At 36.3% G+C, this 23,378-nt stretch overlaps 1 long non-coding RNA gene and 1 pseudogene across 2 annotated transcripts; one reads left to right on the top strand and one right to left on the bottom strand.

Moving 5' to 3' along the window:
* The first annotated feature begins 6,074 nt into the window (after nt 1-6,074).
* Nucleotides 6,075-9,402, top strand: LOC132628842 (probable LRR receptor-like serine/threonine-protein kinase At3g47570; annotated as a pseudogene).
* A 4,918-nt stretch (nt 9,403-14,320) lies between these two features.
* Nucleotides 14,321-23,013, bottom strand: LOC132627023 (uncharacterized). Of its 2 annotated transcripts, XR_009577745.1 has the most exons (3): nt 22,270-22,962; nt 21,847-21,911; nt 14,321-19,627 (listed from the first exon to the last, which is right to left on the bottom strand). It is a non-coding gene; the product is annotated as an uncharacterized LOC132627023 (long non-coding RNA). The 2 variants fall into 2 exon arrangements; XR_009577746.1 differs by having other exon boundaries at nt 21,847-23,013.
* Between the last annotated feature and the right edge of the window lie 365 nt (nt 23,014-23,378).

The following is a 23,378-nucleotide window of genomic DNA, read 5'->3' as shown; positions in this document are numbered from 1 at the left end:
TGAACAAAGCAGCCTCGGACTCAAGCTGCCGGTTCCTCTCGGTCAAGCCCGTAGCATCAGCCTTCACCGAGTCAAGTTCTCCCCGAAGTTGGGAAACCGTGGTCTCGAGTTCATCTAATCGCAAAGAAAATAGGGTTTTATCCCGGCTAAGGCCGATCTTGTCGGCCTCGAGACTCCGATTGTAATCAGTCATGGCGGCCAGATCACTCTTCAATCGACGATTTTCGTCCTTAACCGCATCAAGCTCGGGGCGAAGGTTGGCCAGCACGACCGCCCGGTTTAATTCTTCTTCTTTCTCCCGAAGAAGGTGTTGGTATTTCTCTATCTCAAGGCCCTGAGCATCGAGTTGGCCCCGAAGATCGTCTATCTCATGTCGGGCACGGATGAAGGCCTCATTGACCAGCACCACACTCTGCGGATGAAACAAACCAAAAGACTTAGGCAAGGTGAGGATGACATTCTCAAAATGAAATGTATGAGGGTGGCTAAGAATCTTACCCGGTTGCCCGTGTGCATACCCTCGTTAATAAGGCATTCCCAAGTAACCCCAGTCATTTTGCGTCTGTCCGAATCTGATACAAGGGGACGCAAATAGCTCGCTACGCCCACCGGACGTGATAGGAAGTTGCAGTCCTCGGGGACGGTGATTACTGTTGATCGGGTTCTCCTTGGCTCCACGCTCGGGGCTGGGAAAATGTTCACCAAGCTGTCCCTGGCACCGGATTCGGAGGCCCGATAGGCCGGCCTCGTGGCTCGAGGGATAGGAAGATGACCGAATCCCGCTGCTTCGCAGGACGCGGGGGGAGTTCTCGAGAACATATCATCAAAGTCATCCACCCGCGTAGCCGGGGTAGATGAACTTGGAGCAGCCTCGATAAATTCGGCAAAGGCCGAGGGCTCCACAGTTATAGCAGGCTCGTGCTCGGGAGACGAACGCCCGCCTGTGGGGGCTTCTCTCTCCGGTACTGGTTCGGTCCTTTTTTCGGTTTCAACAGCAACCGCTTCCCCGAACCTCTTTCTTTGAAGGGAAGCATCTTCCGAAGAAGTTTCACCTGAAATGTCGACAAAGTCAATCGACCGAAGAGGAGCTGGTGAAAGTATTTCTTCCGCACCTGCATGTGGAGCAGGAACCAAGAGGCCTTCGCCAATGAAAGGGAGGGGCGGAAAGGAGATCGCCTCCTCCGGTATTGAAGCCACGGTAGGAATGGAGCCGACTCTTCGAACAATGATGTCGGGCTCTGCCTCTTCCCTCGAAGGGCGGGCAACGCTCCTTGCCTTCTTCCCTTTCGGCGTCTGCCCCTTTTCGGAGGGCCGCTTCCTTTTTGCGGCGTCGGAGAGGACGCGGGAAGAACCTGCTGTGTCAAATTCGGGCGCCGATGCTGATGGGGCGGTCCCCGACTCCGACCTGGGGGCTACCGAGCCCTTAGGCAAACCTGAAAAGACAAGAGGTTAGCAGAAACCAGAGGGCAAAACGAGTAAAAGGAGAATGCGGTAGAAGAAGAATAGAGGGATACCGTGATTTTGGGCGATCCATCGGCCACGGGACAAGTGGGCCCATGTCCGGTCTTCATAGGGATGCTGGGCGAGAAGCACCGTGACCCAGTCGTTCAGATTCCGGATGACCGGAGGAACGTACCCATTGGCTAGCAAAAGTAAAGAATTTCAAGGAAGAATCAAAATTTGACAAAGCAATACCAAAGCAATTATTCGAGGCTTGGGACTTACGCTTGTTATTCCATTTCTCCGGGAAAGGCATATGCTCGGCTGGAATTATGTCCTCGGTCTTCACCCGGACGAATCGCTCCAACCATCCCCGGTCCATGTCTTCGTCCATTTTCGCAAAGAACGGATTCCGGCTGCGCTTGGCCAGTTTCATTACGCCACCCCGGAACAGCCTCGGGGATTATAAGCGTATCAGGTGGGCTAGTGTGAACTCCTTCTCGGCATTGTTGGCCAATGACCGGAGACACGCTACGACCCTCCAAACATTTGGGCCAATCTGGGCCAGCGTAACGCCGTAGATGCGGCACATATCGAGAATGACCGGATCCACCGGAGGGTTTAGTCTGAGAGTGAAGGGGTATGTGTAAACGTACAAGAACCCTTCACGGTGGTCGGTAACGGATTCATCAGGTCCGGGAGCGAAGACCCGAACAGGACGAGTGTCCCACCCGCAATCGGCCCGGACTATGTCAAGCTTCTCCTCGGTGATAGATGAGGGATACCGCCTCACGTCGAATCCCCTGTCTGAAACGGAGGAAGGCTTTTCGACCTCAAGGTCTTTGTTGAAATTAAATTTGGCCGGTATGATATCCGATGTCGTGGGCTCGAATTTAACCGGGGACGCAGGCTCGGCTCCCGAGGACGATACCAATGGGGCATCATGGGAAGTTGATTCGGACATCCTGAAAATATGAAAGAAAGAAGGCCGAAGAGAGGAATTTAAGAAGAACGAAGGAACTGATGGTTCGATAAAAGGCAAAATTGAAACAGCAACGCTCGAACAGAGGATACTCGACAGCAGCGGTGACGAGGTTAACTCTTGTGCACACAAGATGAAGCAACAGATCAATAGGGAGACCAGATTTGAAGTTTGGTTGTGTGTGGAGCAAGAAGGAAAAAGAACGCAGAATTGAAGTGGGGTTGAAGAGGAGGCAAAACGTAAAAATGGCAAAGTGAAGGGGTAGAAGGCCTTATATAGGCGTGTTAGGAGAGAAACGGTTACCGAGGACGACCAATCAGATGGCGCCACATGCCCCATCATTAATGTGAAGCGACTCGAAACGACGTGAAAAAGGCGGTTGACAGAAGCGGACCACCAGGGATGAGACACGTGGCAGATAAAGGGCATGTGTTACGCGCTCGTTCCCGCCAAAATATGAAGGTGAGGTCGGGATGAGAGAGCCACCGATTTAGGAACTTGTCCACTCCCCGTTACTCCGATAGATCGGGGGTCCGGGGAGTGTGGGGACTATCTGTATACGGTGAAAATCGGATATGAACCAAACCGGTGGCAAGGTAAACCGGTGATAGGAAAGGAGCGAGAACGTACTGGATGCTATCCGGTCCTTTCCGGGGAAGGCGTCTGTACCGTAGCTAAACGAGTCTGTCTTCTCCGTTATCGAAACGGCCAAGTCCGCTGATCCGAGCGTCTATGGCCGTTGTCCCGAATAGCCGTTGGACCGAGTGGCCGTTGGACCGAGTGGCCGTTGGTCCGCATAGCCGTCGCATGCGGACCCCGCACCAGTAGCGTGCTGCCATAGTCAACTACCTACCATGCGTGTGTCAGACGGCGCCGTCAGTCCAATCCCACCAAATCCGTGCAGGGCTGTCCTTGTCATGATTATTTTATTAGTCTTCATTTGTGTGAGATCCAGAAGTGTGACACTATAAATAGAGCATGTTCTCTTTCCTTAAGGGGGTTGGTTCCTACATTTCTCCAATAACACTTGTAATAGAATAGCCCATATATACAATCTTTCCTTCAATTTCTGATCCGGCCACGACTGTTTTGTTCACGTTTGTAGTGTATTTAATCCATCGAGTATTCTACATTGTTCATAAGCACTTGTGTTCGTAAGCAAATCGCCATCATTGGCCATTTCATTAAAGAACTCTTGCATATACATTTCCTCTATCTCATATATATATTAAGATCCAAGCACATATCCTATACCCGCTTACAAATTCAATTGATTATCCGATTTCGGGGTAAACACTTCTCTTTTCCTGTTTTTATTCCATCGGTTTTCTTAAATACTTCAATTCATCAATCGTTTTCTTTTTCATTGAACACCTAATTCATGACATTCGCATGATATGAATAATAATGCACCACTTTCTACTAGAAGCAAACACATAAAGGAAAATTTATCCAAGAAAGTTTAGTTTGATTCAAAATAAGGAAATAAATTTAGTAAAGCGTGATTGTTAAGGACGAAAGAGGAATATAAAATAAAATGGATTCCATTCAAGGTTTTTTCTGTATGTGTGTGGAAGGAGGAGAAAAAAAGAGAACGCGGTGGTTGAAAAAGCCATGGGGAATGGGCTGTTTGAGAGACGAGGAATACGAGGGTTTGAAGGAGAGAGAGGGAAAAAATAATAGTGTTTAATTATTTTACAAAGAAAACGTGACTTGGTAACCTGCTATAACGGGTTGTTGTTATCTGATGGTGGAAAAAAACCATACACCAACAGTCTACCAAACTCAAACCAATCTTCATATTCTATTTTGGACTCTATGATTCCCTTACTCTATATCCAACCAAATCCAGGAAAGTCATTCAGATAACTTTTTAACTTTATGATAAATTAAAACAGTTTCTACCGAAGATATTATCTTCGATAGGAAATAAAATTTCTACAACTAACTAGGTACGACTGACTTGTGACCACAATTCCAAAACAGTACTAATGCAGACAGATCATAAATATGAATTACTAGAAACTCATATTGACGAAGACTTCAGATGTCGACATGGAAAAGAAAATGTCTCTTCAATTACTATCACTTTCTCATAATAGTTAACGTGAGGATGGTGCATGAATACATGAACTACAAGCTAGGAAATTAAACTTAAGTTGACGAAGACTTCTTGTCTCAACTATCACTTTCTCATAACGTGTATAAGGTAATTACGCGAGGAGAAAATGAAAAAGATCCGCAGGATCAGAGTACACTGAAAATAATTAACGGAAACTAACAAAACTAAATTGAAGTGTGAGGTAAAAAGAGCGAGACTAATGAAATGACTTTCTCTAGAAATTTTGATTTGAAGTGGTTTCATAATCAAAATGAACATATTTCGAATTGTACATAATAAGAACCATCCTAGTATCCATCCAATTGTGTACAGCAGTGGTCATTTAAGTATTCTGACCCCATGAAACTTTCATGGCAAAGAAAAGAAAATAAGAACAGATTGGACAAGAGATTACTGCAAATGAAACTATTAATTCCAGTCAATTGATGGACTACGGAAAATAACCAAGAAGCACGTTTAAAGACTCTTCTATGACATAGACATCTTTCCACATTTGTCAAGAGGCGAGGCAGAGAGGCAACAAGAGTTCTAGCAACGGGTCGGTACAATCCAATAGCTTTAATTTGGCCAAAGTTTCTATTTGTGTTCAAAAATCCACTGACTATGTATAAATACATTTATATAGTACTAGCTGCCTTTTCTATAATCCAGAATCACGCCCTAGAGGCGTGGCTTTTGCAATTCGCTATAATAGGTATACTACACTTAATTACAAAGTAGTTTGTGCGATTTGTTATTGATCTGACTACTTAATTCTTTGCATTCAATCTCTGGAAAAATGGATACACATTAGGAAAAAAAAGACTGAAATAACAGTATATTATCCTAAAGAAGAATTCGATCGCTATAAATTGGAGGTATAATCAACTACTCTTAGTATGTAAAGAAACACAGAAATTCCTATAACCCCTCTTCACAAGAACCAAAAATCACATTTCCTTTAAGTCCATTACAATTAATCTCACCATCCACTGGCTAGAATAATGGATTCTGCTAATTTTCACTTGCTTTGCTACTATATCCTCCTCCTCTCCTCCTCCATATTATTCCATTAGTCTCACCTAATTTCATCCTCGAAAGTAATTCTTGGAAATGATACGGATCAGTTGACATTGCTTTCCTTCAAGAAAGGGATTATCTCCGACCCACTAAGCATAACATCCTCATGGAACGAATCCGTCCATTTCTGCAGTTGGATAGGAATAACTTGTTGTCGCAAACATGACCAGCGAGTCATTGGAATAAACCTACGGTCTAACAGATTGGTTGGTACATTGTCCCCTGCAGTGGGTAATCTAAGTTTTCTGCGCCAACTCCGGCTTGACAACAATAGCTTTACCGGACAAATTCCCCCAAGAGATTGGCAAACTATCAAGATCGCAAATATTAGTTCTAAGAAATAACTCATTTTCTGGGGAGATACCGAGAAACATTTCACGTAGCTTAAAACTGACTATGCTTCATTTGGGCAGGAATAAACTATAGGGCAACATTCCTGTGGAGTTTGCTTCACTGAATAAGCTTGACGAGATGCATATTTTCTTCAACAATTTGTCTGGAGAGATCCCATCCTGTTTTGGCAACTTTTCATCGATTCGATTGATCAGTCTAACAGGAAATAATTTCCACGGAACCATGCCTGATTTTCTTGGAAACTTAGGAAATTTAGAGGTTCTTGAACTTGCCCAAACTAATCTCTCTGGAGCCATCCCTGCATCAATTTTCAACTTGTCATCATTGCGCATTCTTGAGTTATCAATTAATCAACTTCAAGGGCGCCTTCCGTCAAGCATGGGCATCACACTTCCAAGAATAGAGCTTTTTAATTTGGGGACAAATCAATTAACTGGAAAGCTTCCTGCATCAGTATCAAAAGTGACAAATCTTCAACTTTTCGCTGTTGACACCAACAAGTTCAGCGGAGAGGTACATAGCTTTGGAAGTTCCAAATATTTGAACTGGCTGGGAATTGGTGAAAATTATCTCGGAAATGGCAAGTTAGATGACTTGCTTTTCATGTCTTCCTTGCAAAATTCTTCTGCCCTGCAACTTCTCCAGCTCGATGACAACCGATTTGGAGGAGTTATTCCGCGATACTTTGGCAATATGTCCAGCCTGCTGTACTTAACCATGTCAAGAAATCTTATCCATGGAACCATTCCTGTAGAGATTTCGCAACTTCACATCTTGCAGGGACTCTCTCTGTGGAAAAATCATCTCACTGGGGAAATTCCTGATTCTATTGGAAAACTTGAGGTACTAAATGCGTTGTCCCTCAATGAGAACCAATTGTCAGGGAAAAATCCATTTTGTTTAGGAAATTTAATAATACTGATTAAACTCAGCCTTGGAGAAAATAATTTACATGGTTCTATTCCATCTAGTCTTGGAAAGATCAAATTTCTGTCACTCCTGAATCTCAGCGGGAATCATCTTAGTGGCAACATACCAAAGGAAATTTGGCAGCTCCCTGAGGAACTTTTACAACTAGACCTCTCAAGCAACCACATCACGGGGTCTCTAAACAACATTATTCGCTTGAAAAACTTGGTGTATATGCGCCTTTCCAACAATAATTTATCGGGTGAAATACCAAGCAATTCAAAACATTGACAAGCTTAACAGAGCTCTACATCAATCATAACGGTCTCCAATGAGATATTTCTCCATTTTTAAGCTCTTTGACAAGTCTTGAATTCGTAGATCTTTCACACAACAAATTTGTGAGTAAGATACCCGAATTTTTTGCTACTCTCAGATCCCTGAAATTCTTGAATTTGTCCTGTAATGATTTGGAGGGCGAGTTACCATCGGATGGAGTTTTCAAAAACAAAAGTGTAGTCTCAATTACCGGGAATAGTAAGCTTTGCGGAGGTATTCCAGATCCAGATTTCCAATTACGAAAATGCTCTGAAAATGATCCTAATTTTGGCAAACCATCTCGAACAATGATTTTAATCATACTACTAATTGTTGGAGGTGTCATGGGTGTCATAGTTGTGGCACTCCTTTTGCGGTTTAGTAAAAAGAGACCAGATCATCAGAGTTCGACAACTATGGACATAATAATCCCTAGAGTAACTTACCAAAGCCTTCAAAAAGCAACGAATGGCTTCTCCGCGGAGAATTTGATTAGTTCGGGAAACTTTAGCTCTGTATACAAAGGCATTTTGGATGAATCAGTTGTTGGGATAATGCAGATTGCTGTAAAGGTACTGAAACTTCAAGTGAAAGGAGCTAGCAAGTCCTTTGTTGCTGAGTGTAAAGCATTGAGGCATATTAGGCATCGAAACTTGGTAAAGCTTTTAACTTGTTGCTCAAGTATTGACCGCCAAGGTCATGATTTTTAGGCCGTAATTTACGAGTTCATGAGCAACGGTGATTTGCACAATTTGTTACGCCAAAGTTGTCGGAGTACTATGGGTCATGAGGAGAATCATAAGCAGCCTTTAAGAAGTTTAAACATTAGACAAAGGCTGGATATTGCAATTGATGTAGCTAGTGCATTGGATTATCTTCACAACCAATCTGGAATGCCATTAATACATTGCGATCTCAAACCAAGTAATGTGCTTTTGGATGAAGAATTTATTGCTCATTTAGGTGATTTTGGATTGACGAGGTTTATGCAAGTTGATGCCACACATGCAGTCGCCTCAATCCAGATTAGCTCAAGCACAATAAAAGGGACGCTTGGATATATACCACCGGGTAACGCTCTTTTTGATGCTTATTTTTTATGAGCTAGTTTGAGTTTAAACACTTGATATGCAACATATCTTACTTTTTTTTTTTTTTTTTTTGAAAAATGATCTGTTAAAAATATCACTTTATATCATTGGTAACTCTTTAGTTGTAACATGTTTCTCACATAGCACAAGATGCAAAAGGCTTTCTCACATAGCACAAGATGCAAGGGGCATTTCGATACATTGTAGACATTTATTTTAAGAGCTCAATATAATATCCATATCTTTTATACCATCTCTCAATGCTTTGGTTTTGTTTGGTTTTATCTTTAGTTTGTTTGTTGGGATTACTCAGCATATGTTGTAATTAACCACAACAACAACAAAAAAAAGCACTCACACGCACGCACACGTATTTTTTTTTTTTTGCTGGGAAAGGTTGAGGGCTGATTTTTTTTCTCATACATAAGAAGATTTTCTATTTGATAAGTATAAATTAATTAGCCAATATGTATCATGCAGAATATGCGACAGGGAGTAAGTCGTCGACCTATGGTGACGTGTACAGCTATGGAATTCTAGTGTTGGAAACATTCATGGGAAAGAGCCCCACAGATGAAATATTCAAGGATGGTCTGAACCTTCATGATTTTGTGAAGATGGCCAAAACCTGAACAAGTAATGAATATTTGTGATCCTACACTTCTCTGCCTTGAATATAAAAATGGCGTGTCCATTAATTGCAGTGAAAAAGTAATTGAGGAGTGCCTGTGTTCAGTGTTTCGAATTGGGATTGCTTGCTCTATGGAGTTGGCAGAACCACGCATGGACATTGCCAATGTCCTCAAGGAACTCCACTTAATCAGAAATGCTCTTTTTTCTAATCAGAGGCGATCCAGGATTTGAAGTTTTATGGGTTGTTCTAGTAACCTCAAATTAATATACAATAATAATTAGGTTAATTCATTAATACATATTTATATAATTTTATAAATTTCTTAATAGAAATACAGGATTTATGCAAAAGCTCGGCGGTTAACTGTGAACTCATACACTATGTAGATCCGCCACTGCCTTTCTTGGCGGAACTCTTGCTATACACAGATTGTGAACCTTCAAGTCTTCAACGTTAATTAGCTGCTTCTTTTTGTTTTATTATATTTTTTTCCTTTCTGTTCCTCTATCTTTGACCACTAAGGCCAGATTTATTTTCATTAAAATTAAGACGTCAGGATTTGAATGCACATCTGAATGATTAAAATGTTTTCTATATCTGAACACTGAATGATTAAGACTGCTTGTTTTTCAACATCTGAATGTGCATAATATATAACAAATAAAAGAGTAACAACATATTAGAAAATAAATACAAATTTAACAAAATAAAAGTATTATTTGATAAAAAAAAAATTGAAACAATATATATGCTAGCTAGTAATGGCTGGGATGCTTTGTAGTGGTGATGGGTGGTAGGTGGGGTTGGGGGTGCGGTGGAGTCAATGGTAAAAATTATTCATACAAAATACCTCTTAATGATATTAATATTTTGCCCAAAATCTTAGTGATTAAGACCTATTTAGACCAAATAAGTGCTTAGATCTTAATATAAACAAATTCACTTAACGGCCTAAGGCCTGAACCATTCAGATTCAGACATCCATTAAGTGGAAAGGCCTGAACCATTCAGATTCAAACATCCATTAAGTGAAAACAGATGAGATCTAAATATCTGTTTTTATAAATATCAGAAGAAAATATGTTAGACATGACTTTTAAAAGTATCTTCCATTGACTATATGTGTGAAATTTATAAACTCTTTCTGAAAGAATCAAATTCTGAGCTAATGATTTCTAATGTTATTTGAGTAATTGTATTTCCTCACGAGATGGAAAAACAAGGAGATGCGATCCCGAGCAATTCGGCGTTGAAAAGATACCGTTGCATGATTTGTTGTCTTAACGCCAAACAATTAATCCAACATCACTAAGGGCCTGTTTGCCAGGTAATTGGAATTGGTATAATTACGCAGTTTGACCTGTTTGTTTGACCAAGTAATTACACAATTAGGTGGAAATTGAATGTAATTGAGAGGGTGTAATTACTCTCCAATTCTCAGGAGGGCTAAGAATTGGGTGTAATTACACCCTGTAATTACAAGATTATATTTTAGTTTCTTTCTTTTTTGTTATATTTTAATTTCATTTCCTTTTTAATTATTTTTTATTTCTATTATTTTAACTTTTTAATTTTTTACTTTTTATTTTTTTTTAATTTTTTTTTATATTATTATCTTTCATTTCCTTTCTTCTCATTCTCAACCTTAACTTCTTGTAGTTTTATGTAATTGCTTGTATTTTTTTAAATTATTTTATTCATTTAGCATAATCGTGTTATTATTCTAATTTTTGAAACTCCACCTCTTAATATTAGAAAGAATGAGTCATTAACAAACTTGACATATAATAAGCAATGTTATTAAAGTAGAATTTCATTATGAACAAGGTTATAGACTTATATTTTTCCTTTCTTTTGAATTATATTTACTTAAGTTACATTGGAATTTGCTTATGTAATGTTAAAATTTGACATAAGAGTATTATGTTAAACTTTTTCTTTTGGATTTTGAATTTAGGTTATATTTTCGATTTTAATTTATTTGTTTTAGTACTATTGACTTGTTATTTCACATTGCATGCTGTTTTTTTTCACTTACAATTGATAGATTTTTTTATTTTATTTTTTGTTAAACATTTTAATAATGTTGTGGCCTTATATATTAAAAACAAAATCGTCAAACATCTAATTCATGATGTCCTCACAAATAAGTCTGCTTTTAAGTTTTATAATTAATTAAAACTAAAATATTATTAATTTGAAAAATAGATATCAATTATTTTTTACAATATTAGTTACAAATATATGATTATTAAATAATATATTTTCAAGAAACATTGTGTTATTAAATAATTAATTTAATATCATTTACAAAGGCACATTTTTAAATATTAATTTTATTTTTTTATAATTAAATTTTATTTTTTTATAATTAAATTTTATTTTTAAATTGAACTAACTATGCAATTACACTTGTGCAACCAAACAGCACGCTTGTAATTACACTGTAATTACATTATGACTAACAAATAGGTCGTTATAATTACAATACTGTGTAATTACTAGGTTATATAATTACTACCCTAGTAATTACACTAATTCCAATTAACAGGTGGCTTTCCAAACAGACCCTAAAAGGTTTACACTTTATCATTAAATTATATGCACAGTCAGTGTATAAGATTTCTTATACCATCAGGTAACTTTAAAGGTAAACATGGTAACTTTCTTAAGTAATTAATACTATACCTTTTTAAATGCAATTATAATTATGAAGAAAGATAGTAAAGGCAAGTTGAGTCCTCTTTAATTCATACTCTAATCAAAATTAATTCCCAGTGTGTTCTTAACCAAATTATTTCCTTTCTAAATTTGAAATTTTTCATTAGTTTTCCTCAACATCATACTGAAATCAGAAGAACTTCTTCCATGCCTCAAATAATTTCTTAGTTGTCGTTGCTTCTTCTCCTTCTGAAACTATGGAATAGGAGTGCAATTATCCCTAACCAAATTCACAAACAATTTGGAAACGTGATTTGACTGAAATGATAATTGAAAGATTAATATTATGGAAGAAGACGCAGGAAAAAACTAAAGAGATTGAAATGGAAGATAATGTTGATATAGGAGATTTAGAGCCAATTTGCTTTCACTATATTAATAAGATTAGATTATCATTTTTCTATTCACCATTTCAGATTTCTAGGAATTAATTAATAGAGATAATGGAACAAAATGGATTTATGGGACAAGCAGTCAATGAGAGACCCGAGGGCTGAGGAAGACCGAAAACTTTGAAGGGGAAAGAGAGATAAGGAAAGAGAAAAGAATATATCTTTGAAATGAAAAAATTAATTAGAAAAAAGTTGGTAACCTGCTATAGCAGATTAATGTTACCTGATGGTATAAAAAAAAAATGCATTGATGGTGCACCAAACTTAAACTCCCTTGTCATGAGCTAAAAGACCAAATTCTGTTCGTGGTACGGTGGCGACACAATCTATCAACAAAAATACGAATATATTTTTCGACAGGAATTATGTATGCATCGTAGACATCCATATATATACATTACACTAGATGGCCTATGCCCGTGCATACTTCGGATTATAATGTATCTATGTATATGTAGTTGTGTTTAAATAATATATATATATATATATATATATACGATTAATATAACATTGTAGTTTGTGCTTCGTATCTAAAACTTTATTTTATTCGTGTTTGCTACGAAAATTTATTAATACTTTTTAAAAGAGAAGACTTGTCTAAAAGAAATTATTTTCCTCTCTTTGAGATAAAATAATAACAATATTTAAGCATCAGTTGATATTTTCAATTTTAATTCGATTAATTTAAAAGTGTAAAATACATATTATTTTTTATCAAATTTTGATTTGGATAAATCTAATTCACATTATTAAATTAATTTTACATGTTTGAAACGAAACAAAGTAGAAATTAATTTTCTATTTAAACGAAGAAATGCTATTTTTAAATTTTTAATAAATATTTTCGGTTTAACTCATTTTACTTGTCATGTTGTCTTTTGCATGGTTTTTTAAGGAAACGTGAATTAGAATTATAATTTGACTAATTTATCTTATTCATTATTTGATCTTCATTTGATATTAATCTCTTTTCACATTTATTAGAGTAAGAATAAAAATAAAAAAGTAATTAAATTGTATCTTATTTTTTAAATATATATATTTTAAGTATATTTATTTTAGTAAACATCATAAATAAATGACATGGCGGAATAGCAAATACAGCAATTAAATATTTTGAAGAAAAGTAATAATATGAGGTCCATGTTTTTTGCTGTGCAATAATTTCATTTGCTCTCACTAATGGGTTAATATGCATGTGGCAATGAATCCACTATTATTGACTTAATGAAGATACTTTGGAACTTACATGAATATTGTTTGATTTTTTAGTATATGGGGTGCACGGTTTTTTTTTTTTTTTTTTGACGTTGCCTTTTTTTTTTTTTTGACGTTGCCTTTTTTTTTTTTTTTTTTTAATATGGGTCCATTTTTTTTTTCAAGAGTATTTTAAGTATGTTGCTGTACAATAATTTCATTTGCTCCCACTAATGGGTTGATACGCATGTGGCAATGAGTCCATCATTATTGATTTAATTGTTTGATGTTCTAAGCATTTGTTTTTTAACATTGTTTGTTTTATTAATATGGGATTCACTTTTTTTTTTAATATTGCTTGATTCTGTTAATATGGGGTCCACTTTTTTTTTCCCGTGAGTTTGGATGTGGTGAGTTCCACTTTTTTTTCTTCCTTTTTTTTATTGCTCGGTGTTATTTAGTATGGGGCCCACCCTTTTTTTAAGGGACAATGGACGATGAAGCATGGGTCTAAACACGATTGATATAACATTGTAATTTGTGCTCCGTATCTAAAACTTTATTATATTAGTGTTTGCTAAGAATACAAAGTCTGTACTTTTTTTTTGACATTGTTTATTTTTTTAATATGGGATTCACTTTTTTTTTAATATATTGCTTGATTTTGTCAATATGGGATACTATGTTCAAAACACGATTAATATAGCATTGTAGTTTGTACTCCGTATTTAAAACTTTATTATATTAGTGTTTGCTACGAATACGCATGGTGTTTAATATGGGGCCCACAATTTTTTTTACATTTATTAGAGTAAGAAAAAAATAAAAAAGTAATTAAATTATATCTTATTTTAATATATGAGTATTATAAGTATGTTGCTGTACAATAATTTCATTTGCTCCCACTAATGGGTTGATACGCATGTGATAATGAGTCCATCATTATTGATTTAATTGTTTGATTTTCTAAGCATTTGTTTATTAACATTGTTTGTTTTATTAATATGGGATTCACCTTTTTTTTTTTTTTAATATTGCTTGATTCTGTTAATATAGGGTCCACTTTTTTGTTCCCGTGAGTTTGGATGTGGTGAGTTCCACTTTTTTTTCTTCCTTTTTTTTATTGCTCGGTGTTATTTAGTATGAGGCCCACTCTTTTTTTTTAAGGGACAACAGACGATGAAGCATGGGTTTAGACCCATGTTTCATATAGTTTCTTCTTATTTTTATTTTTATTTTTTATATTCCCTGGTGTTGTTTAGTATGGGGCCCGCCTTTTTGGACATTATTAGTTTGCACTATTTTTATGCATATAATATATATATATATATATATATATATATATTACTACTATTAAGAAGCACGGGTTTTGTGCTCCGTATCTAAAACTTTATTATATTAGTGTTTGCTAAGAATACAAAGTCTGCACTTTTTTTTTACACTGTTTATTTTTTTAATATGAGATTCACTTTTTTTTTATATATATATATTGCTTGATTTTGTCAATATGGGAAACTATGTTCAAAACACGATTAATATAACATTGTAGTTTGTGCTCCGTATTTAAAATTTTATTATATTAGTGTTTGCTACGAATACTCATGGTGTTTAATATGGGGCCCATATTTTTTTTTAACATTGTTTGTTTTTTTAATATGAGATTCACTTTTTTTTTAATATTGCTTAATTTTGTTAATATGGGGTCCACTTTTTTTTCCCCGTGAGTTTGAATGTGGTGGGTTTCAGTTTTTTTTTTTTTAATATTGATTGGTGTTTAATATGGGGCCCATTTTTTTTTAAAATATTAATTGTTGTTTAATATATATGGGGCCCATATTTTATTTTATTTTACAATTTTGTGTATTTTTTTTTTATTATGGGCTGTTTAATATGAGGCCCAAAATAATTTTTTTTTTTCATGGGGGCCCACAACGGACGACGAAATAGTAGTAAAACCCGTGCTTCTTAATAGTAGTAAAGTAATAATATATAACACTACGTCACCACCTTTTGTTAGTGTTTACCTCCTTAATCCCCTGTACCCATCCCTCTCACACTTTCAGTGCATGCCACATCCACTCGTCACAAAAGTTATTAGGTGATTATATGTTACATACTTTTTTTATTTTTTAAATACTTTAATTTTTTTGATGAATATTCCTCTTGGAATTGAAATTTAACATTCCAGACATGAACTTATTTATTCAACAGCCATACAATTTGTAAGAAAAGTTTATTTTGGCAATTTATTGGCTTTCCATGCGAGTTATCACGCAAAATAAAACATCAAAACCAGAACAAAAGAATTGAAATGTCTATCTATGGGTACCTTTAATTCATATAAAAAAAAAATTATCAAGTTGAATATATTTTAGGGCAACTTGTATGCACACCAAAATATAGCTTGACACGTGGTAAATTAGTATTGAAGCACATGGCGGGAGAAGATATAACGATACGAGTTATCTCATTTAATTCAGATAAAGAACTCCGGTGGTATCCGGAGCTAATCTGCCAAAAGCAGTGACACCGGGTCATTAATGGAAGAACAACGTTATGTGACCAGCCGTATACGAGGCAAACATTACGATTCAGCATTAAATAATATTTATTGTCCATTATTGATATTTATTAGAATGTAATCATAGCATAAGAAGGGGGTTAGCTTGTACTATAAAAAGAGGCTAAAGAGTCCTTAGGAAAGGATATAGAATACAACAGATTACTCTTTATTCTAACAAGCTTTTGCTATTTAAATTTACTTTCTTAAGCTGCTTCCTCCCTCCGGAATATTGTTGTAGCCTGAGTATTGTCCCACCGGATAAAGCTCATCAAAGGATTTGCTCCGAGGATTAATCAAGCCCAAGCTTAATTATTTCATTTTTATTTATCGCAATCATTCTATTTATTTATTATCACATTCATTTTTGTCAATGATTTATATCTTTATTCATAACGAAGCAAATCACGTATCCTTTTGTTCCCTCGGTTTTTAGGTTAAACAGTTTGGCGCCCACCGTGAGGCTAACGATAATAGTGGTATTATTTTGTTGCTCTAACCTTTAAACTTACAATTCTTATTTTGTTGTCACCAGACAAGTCTTGAAAGATGACGAATACGGGAAACCAAGTAGATGGAGTGTTGAAGAATGCAAACACTCAGGGAAAGGCTTAAACCGCGGAAGACGATCTGACCAGGAACAAACAGATGCAAGAATTACCTCATGGATCCAAGCACATTGGTGATGATTTCTTTCCAAATGATGATCATGAAGAAGAGGTGGTTGCGAAAGTAGATTCGGCAATGTCTAAAATATTGGAGTTGTTGGAAAAGCAGCAGAAAGCCATTACGGATTTGCAGACAGGAAGAAACAATGTTGGAGGAGATCAACCTAATATGGATGTGCGGCGAGAAGAAGGCAATAGTGTAGCTCGTGGCAACGGGGGAGCACCCGAAGTAATGTAGTACCTGGAAGCTCTTTCTAACCGGTTAGAGAAAAATGAGAAAGAATTGAATAGTAGGTTGGATAAAAGTGAAAAGGAATTTAAGGCGTTTAATTCTTTAATAGATCAGATTCCAGGAGCCCCGCCAGTGTTAAAGGGGCCAGATTCAAAAATATACATGCAGCTGCCATACCCACCAAGTGCGGCTACTAAACTCATTCCAAAAAGATTTAAGAAGCCAGAACTACCCAAATATGATGGGACTACAAATCCTCAGGAGCATGTGACTTCATACATGTTTGTTGTTAAAGAAAACGATATGCAGCCGGATGAAATTGAGTCTGTGTTGCTCAAGAAATTTGGTGAGACTCCATACAAAGGAGCAATGACCTGGTATTCATTGCTTCCGGAGCATTCCATTCATTCTTTCGAAATGCTCCTGGATGCCTTCATCAAGGCACATGCTGAGGCGAAAAAGGTGTCAGCAAGGAAGGAGGATATATTAAAAATCACCCAGGGAGATGACGAATGGCTCAGGGAATTCGTTATTCGGTTTCACAATGAGCGAATGCTACTTCCAACTGTTCCGAATGAATGAGAGGCATAGTTCTTTGCTAAAGGCAGAAGTTTGAGTGCTTCGTTGAAGTTGAAAGAAAACCTATTAGAATTTCCTGCCACAACATGGGTGGACGTTCATAATAGGTATGAGTCAAAAATTCGGGTGGAGGATGATCAATTTAGTCTGTCAGCTGGTTCAACCAGTTGAAGTTGAAACTATGACAGACCAAGAAGAAATATTGATTCTGATTCCAGAGTTGGAAAAAATAAATATCAGTCATATGATCAACAAGAAAGGTCTCGAACGAGAACTAGAACGAAGCTGAGGCAGTCATTATGAAAGACCATCTAGTCAAAGTAAGCGCGGATTGCAGCCTAAGGTAGCAACGGTTGACTCAATCACAAATAAAATTGAGAACCCAAGGCTATCGGAGTATAATTTTAACATTGATCTGGTAGCGTTGATTGCGGAGATAGATAAAAATCGATGGTAAAAAGCGACCCAGACCAATGAGAACGGATCTAAGTCAGAGGGATATGAATTTATTTTGTGATTATCATGGAACTCATAATCATCGGACAATCGATTGCCGGCACCTCAAGGACGCGATTGCTCGGCTATTTAAGGGAATTCTTAAGTGATAGGGCTAATGATAACTACGAAAAGCACATCAACTCAGTTAAGCGAGAACCGCAGGTTGAGTCTCGGCATGTTATTAACATGATAATTAATGAGCTCGGACAATCTGAAGCAATACCGAAAAGAGAAATTGCCCCTTCGGATCGGAAATTGAAAAGAAAGGTATACTTGGGCACCGGATTAACCCCGGAACTCAGGCTTGGAGTTTATAGATTTTTGTTAAAGAATATTTATTATTTTGTTTGGTCAGGATCATATGAAGAGGGACCTTTACCAGAAAGGGTGCTTTCAATAGTGAGGATGGAGGTACTTAAGCAAGAAACTGCTAAGTTGAAAGGGAAAGTTGTGTTGTCAACAAGGGATAAAAACATACAGAACATTTTGCCTCGTCCAAATGATTTGGTGATTTCGGCTTTAGCCAATGGTATTGTGGTCTCTAGAAGGGCTGTAACTCTGAGGAGCATAAAGAATCTTATTCAGTGGGATGTTATGGAGCAGCTAATTGAAATGGGGGAAATGGAGTTGTACGAAAAAGGAGTTGTTAGCCTTTTTCAGTCCGGAATTGTGGAACTAGTGGTAGCGACTGGAGGTGGAGAAGAAAATGTGGAGTTTTGAGTAATTGATGATGATGAGGGTTTCAAGGCTTTAATAGGGAAGCCATGGATTCAAGATACAAACGTCGTTATATCGGCTTCACTCAAACGGTTGGAATTTTCGGACCCGAAGGGAGTGTTGCATGTTCTTACGTCAAGCTTCATTGAGTGGAATGGCTGGTAACGGAACCTTTAAGGTTGCAAAAAAAATGAAGGTCTCAAGGTCTGATAAAAAACATAGGGGTTTTTCGGGCCAAAGTCGTATGGAGGTAAGTCTAAGGTATGGGTGAATTATTCTATAATAAAGTTTTTATATATTATAGGAGCAAAAAAGGCTAATCCAGGGAAGTTACCTAGCGAGGACGAAGCCGATAAAAAAAAAAAAAAAAAAAAAAAAAGGATCAAAGGATTAATTCTGGAATGCTTATCAATAAAGATGGACCCCAGAGGCAAAGGATTAATCCCAAAATGATTCCCTACATAGATGAAACTCGTAGGCAAAAGAGAAACGGAGCAATAATCCGGAAGACTTAACAAACCACGTGCTATACTCATGTAGAAAGAAAGAAAAGAAAAGGATTAGGAACATATGGGAAACAACAATCAAACTGAATAAGAAAAATGTTCATATAGGTTCACAATCAAGCAAACAAGAGAACATTATTTTCAAAAGACTTAATCTTTCGTTGGTTACTCGTGAAACACAAAGTAAGAATGGGTAATTAAGCTTATGTACAATAGAATCCTTTATATCAACAAGTGACAACAAACTAATTTAAAACAAGGACATTAAAGGGACACATTAATGACGGCCTTCTATGAGTTTAACCCTCAACCAATTCAGCCAGGAAGACACCCAACATCTTTTATATGTTAATTAGGACATGAAAATAGAACACAACCAAACTAACACCATAAACGGGTGTTCTAAAAGTATGCAACTTTCGGTGGTTAAAATGCAGGTCTCGTAACCAATTTTCTCGAACAACTTGACAGAACATTTTGAAAGAGCTTCTTAACATAAATAATAGATAAAACAGTCCAGATGCTTTTCACAAGAATGAAGAAGTTTAGCGACTCAACGTGCTTTACAAGTTTATGCTATCAACAACTTCCAAGCACGCCAGAGAAACAAACAGCTACTAGATCCCTACATATGTCCATGCTTCATTTCTTCAAAATTAAAAAACAAACAAGAGAGGAACTGTTTAAAGGACACATAAGAGAAACACTATAGTTATCGAGCTTCAAATAATATTTTCCATGATCTGCTTTTTTTTTATAAATAAATACAAAACAACCTACGGCCCTATAGTCATTTTCAGTTCTGAATATTCTTAAACTCCAAAAAAAATTAAGCCATCCAAATACCAAAGAGAGGAACAGATTTTATGATTTAGCAGAACGTTTTAAATAGCTCTAGCAACATCAGCCTATATTAAACAGCCTAAAGGTATCACAAGACCTTAACAATTTTCACATGTTTTTCACAAATTTATAACCAACTACAAACCCATCAAGACTACCCCGGAAATCTACCACAGTATCAAACAAAACTGACAGCACACTTCTATCTGTAATTTGACCAGAGACTCATGATAATCAGCGCAGCTTATCCACCTAGTGTTACATGTCCTATTAATTTCAAGAAAACTGTGATCCATTTTTGAGAAAAAGAGGAGGTTCAAGTTTTCCCAAATGAAACATTACAACCTTCAATAAGCTGAACTCATTAAGCGGGAAAATATGAATTACAATTCACTAGTCTTGGCCATTCCAACTAAGCCTCAAATCAAACTGGGAAAAGATTTTATTAAGAGGAAGAAAATTAGTAGCACATGCTTAGCAAGGAGTTCAATGTTCCAAAGACAGTACACTGTTCATCCATCAGTCAAAACATTATTTTAGATAATATGAACAAGAATATCCCAATAATTTTTAATTTTTTTTATTTTTTTAAAAAAAGGACTGATGTAATCCTGACATTCTTCAAGAGGCTTAAATGAAAGAGTACTCCATGCTTGCAAAGTATTTAACAGAAAAGGCATCAGCTAGGAGAACTTGTGCTTGAGTTTCTTAAGTTCATGTAACAATATAACTTATACTTTCACACATGTGATATCCAACTGTCCAAACATATTCATACTTGCTTTTAAAGAATATATGGTGCAGCCACAAGAAATGTTGATCTGGAAGAGACTGACTTAAGTAAATGTCACACCAAAATACTTATTTCAAAGGAGATTCAAGCCTTAAACATTAACAGTCCCCTACTCCCCAGTTTTAATCAGCTTACTAGTGTCATAAGAAATCCAAAAGTTCCGACATCCTAGTATAAAGAAGAAGACAGAGGAAGACACCAGATATTCCCACAAGCAAATAAACAAACATACCATTTAGTCATGCCTAGAGTTTTAACAAGTTGTCACAACTCTACTCAAAAAAAAAGACAAAGCCTTACTAATATTATGTCAACACCTTCCTACCAATATAAATATATTAATCAAACTCATATCTCTTTCATCATGTAAGTAGACATATATCATATTATATCTTGTAAAAGAAGCACACAATAAAAGGGTTAAACTGAAACGTCGAACATAATTCCCCTTTTGGAGCAACAATTTTTACTATTCCAGATTTTTGCCTCAATATCCAAAGTTTTTCCTAAAGCTGGAATTTATAGTATTCTTCTAAGTGATATAAATGATATCATAGATACACTGTCAAAATACCACAATTTGTGGGGAAGGGGAAAGGGACAACACACTTGAGAGAAGAATCTAAACAAAAGAAAACTTGGTCATATGTTCAATCATGTTGGAATTTGAAGAACTGTTCCAAAATAGAAATACACTTCTCCACATATGCATAAGTCATTAAACCAAGTTCTCGAGATTCCACATCCCCTTCATACATGCTAGGCCAATGTATTCTCAGGAACAAAACCAAAAAAAAAAATTAAAAAAAAAAAAATATATCAATTTGTGTACATGAGTATACCCAAGCAGTAAATTACATAGTCGTAAAACTCAATCAAGTATTCTCTATTCTTTTTAACCGATCAATGTTTTTCCTCAAACTGAAACCATAATTCATGTTAATTCTCTACACGCTGATTCTCAATAAAAGACAACAACTACAGCTTCTAATAAATATCCATAGCAAAGATTTATGCGAGTGACATATTTGTTCTCAGGTTCTGCCCATTAGTAAATAGTTTCTTTAAACACCCTTAATCATTATTTCATAGATTCAGAGAGAATAATAACAAACAAGTCCAAGCAGGCATAAATCAAAATAAACAACAAAGCTATGTAAGCGACTACCATTTCCTTTTTTTTTTCTAAAGATAACTGAAAACGAAGTGAACACGAAGACGATTTACTGACCTTCTCCGGGACAGTGAACTGAGGCTAGTGTCGTCTTCGAGTCTCTGAATCCGCTTAAAGCAATCCTTGATTAGCCGAGAATAACCAAAATTATACAGCCAAAAGAACTTATAGTTAAAACAGGATTTTCTGAGAACTTAGAAAGAACTATGGATTTTTAGTTATGAAGACTTATGAAAAAGAAATGGATTCTCCAATTCTAACTTTAGAGTAAATAAAAGTTTTCTCTCAAATTCTCAGCCTATCTTCAACACAGCCCAAAGGGCCCTATTTATAGTCGAAATCCTGGACTTCAACAGCTTCTATAGGAAGCTAAAATTCGAAATTCAAACAAAAGAGGAGGAAAAGGTGATGCTTTTTTAATGGGAAGTTCTGGGAAAAGATTTTGATGGGTAATATCAAGAAAAGGGTGAAAAATCTCACCTTTTCAGTTTTGATTTGAGAGGAGAAGAGCTGTTGGGGTCTAATATTGTCGATTCCTCCATTACCCACTGAATCGAAGGAGAGTCAAGCTTGAAACCGGCGGTTCATTGCACTCCTCTTCTACAAAGGTTGAAATGACCTCTTTGCTGGCTCTTTTTGTTATGGATTCAGCAAGTAGTTAACAGTAATTATCATTTTCTGGGCATTTGTTTTAGCCCCTTTTATATTTTAAGTCTAAGTTTCTATTTCGTCAATTAGGTCCCTTAAAGTAATTTATTGTAAGAAAGTTTAGTCTTGAAAATTTTGTTAGTAGTCAGGACAGGTGTCAAGTAGTTAGAGGATGCAGCTGGATTATAGGTGGCTATATATCCGTTTGTACTGAATGGCATACCTCATCGAATTTATAAAAAATATTCCTTTCTCTCCCTTTTTTTCTTTTCTCTCTCTCTCTTTCCCTTCTTGTTCTTCATTCTTCTGGTAATAAGACCTTAATCTTGTTACACTTTTCAATTCTACCACAACGTCAATCAAAGGGAAAAGGGCACGTGGTGGCAGTGGAGGCGGCTCCCGCGTTTGTCCGGCAGTCCGCTTGGCGTTGGGGCGGTGCAGTGACGTTTGGTTAGGGCGGTTTAGTTTGGAGAGAAAGGGTAGGGGTCATTTGGTTTTGGTTGAACTGAAAGAGGTTAGGGGGTTTTTAGTTTAGATATTGGGCCGGGTTGTTAAATTTATTTTTTGGGCTAGATTGGGGTGTGAATTGGGCCACGAAATGGGCTGAATTTGGTGAAGAGAATTGACACAAATTGTACCTAATTTTCCTAATTCTTTTTCACATAAACTAATTTTTTTAAAAAAAAAATGCTTCTTTGTCCTAATTAATTCCTAAAATATGTACATATATAAATTACAATACAAGTAATATATAAATTACAATACAGGTAATTTAATATGCGTATTTAATTTAAAATAGAGTAAACGATGATTAACATAGTAATAAATTGGATTGAAGGAAAAATGCCAACGCCATTGTTGATATAGGAATATCAACACTATTTTTTCGAGTGATTTTAATTATATAAAAAAAAATGATGTTTAGTCATTTTTAATTATAA

This window comes from Lycium barbarum, chromosome 2, assembly GCF_019175385.1.
Source record: "Lycium barbarum isolate Lr01 chromosome 2, ASM1917538v2, whole genome shotgun sequence".
Classification (NCBI taxonomy): domain Eukaryota; kingdom Viridiplantae; phylum Streptophyta; class Magnoliopsida; order Solanales; family Solanaceae; genus Lycium; species Lycium barbarum.
The sequence above is the reverse complement of the archived record's forward strand: the minus strand, read 5'-3'. Positions and strand labels throughout refer to the sequence as shown.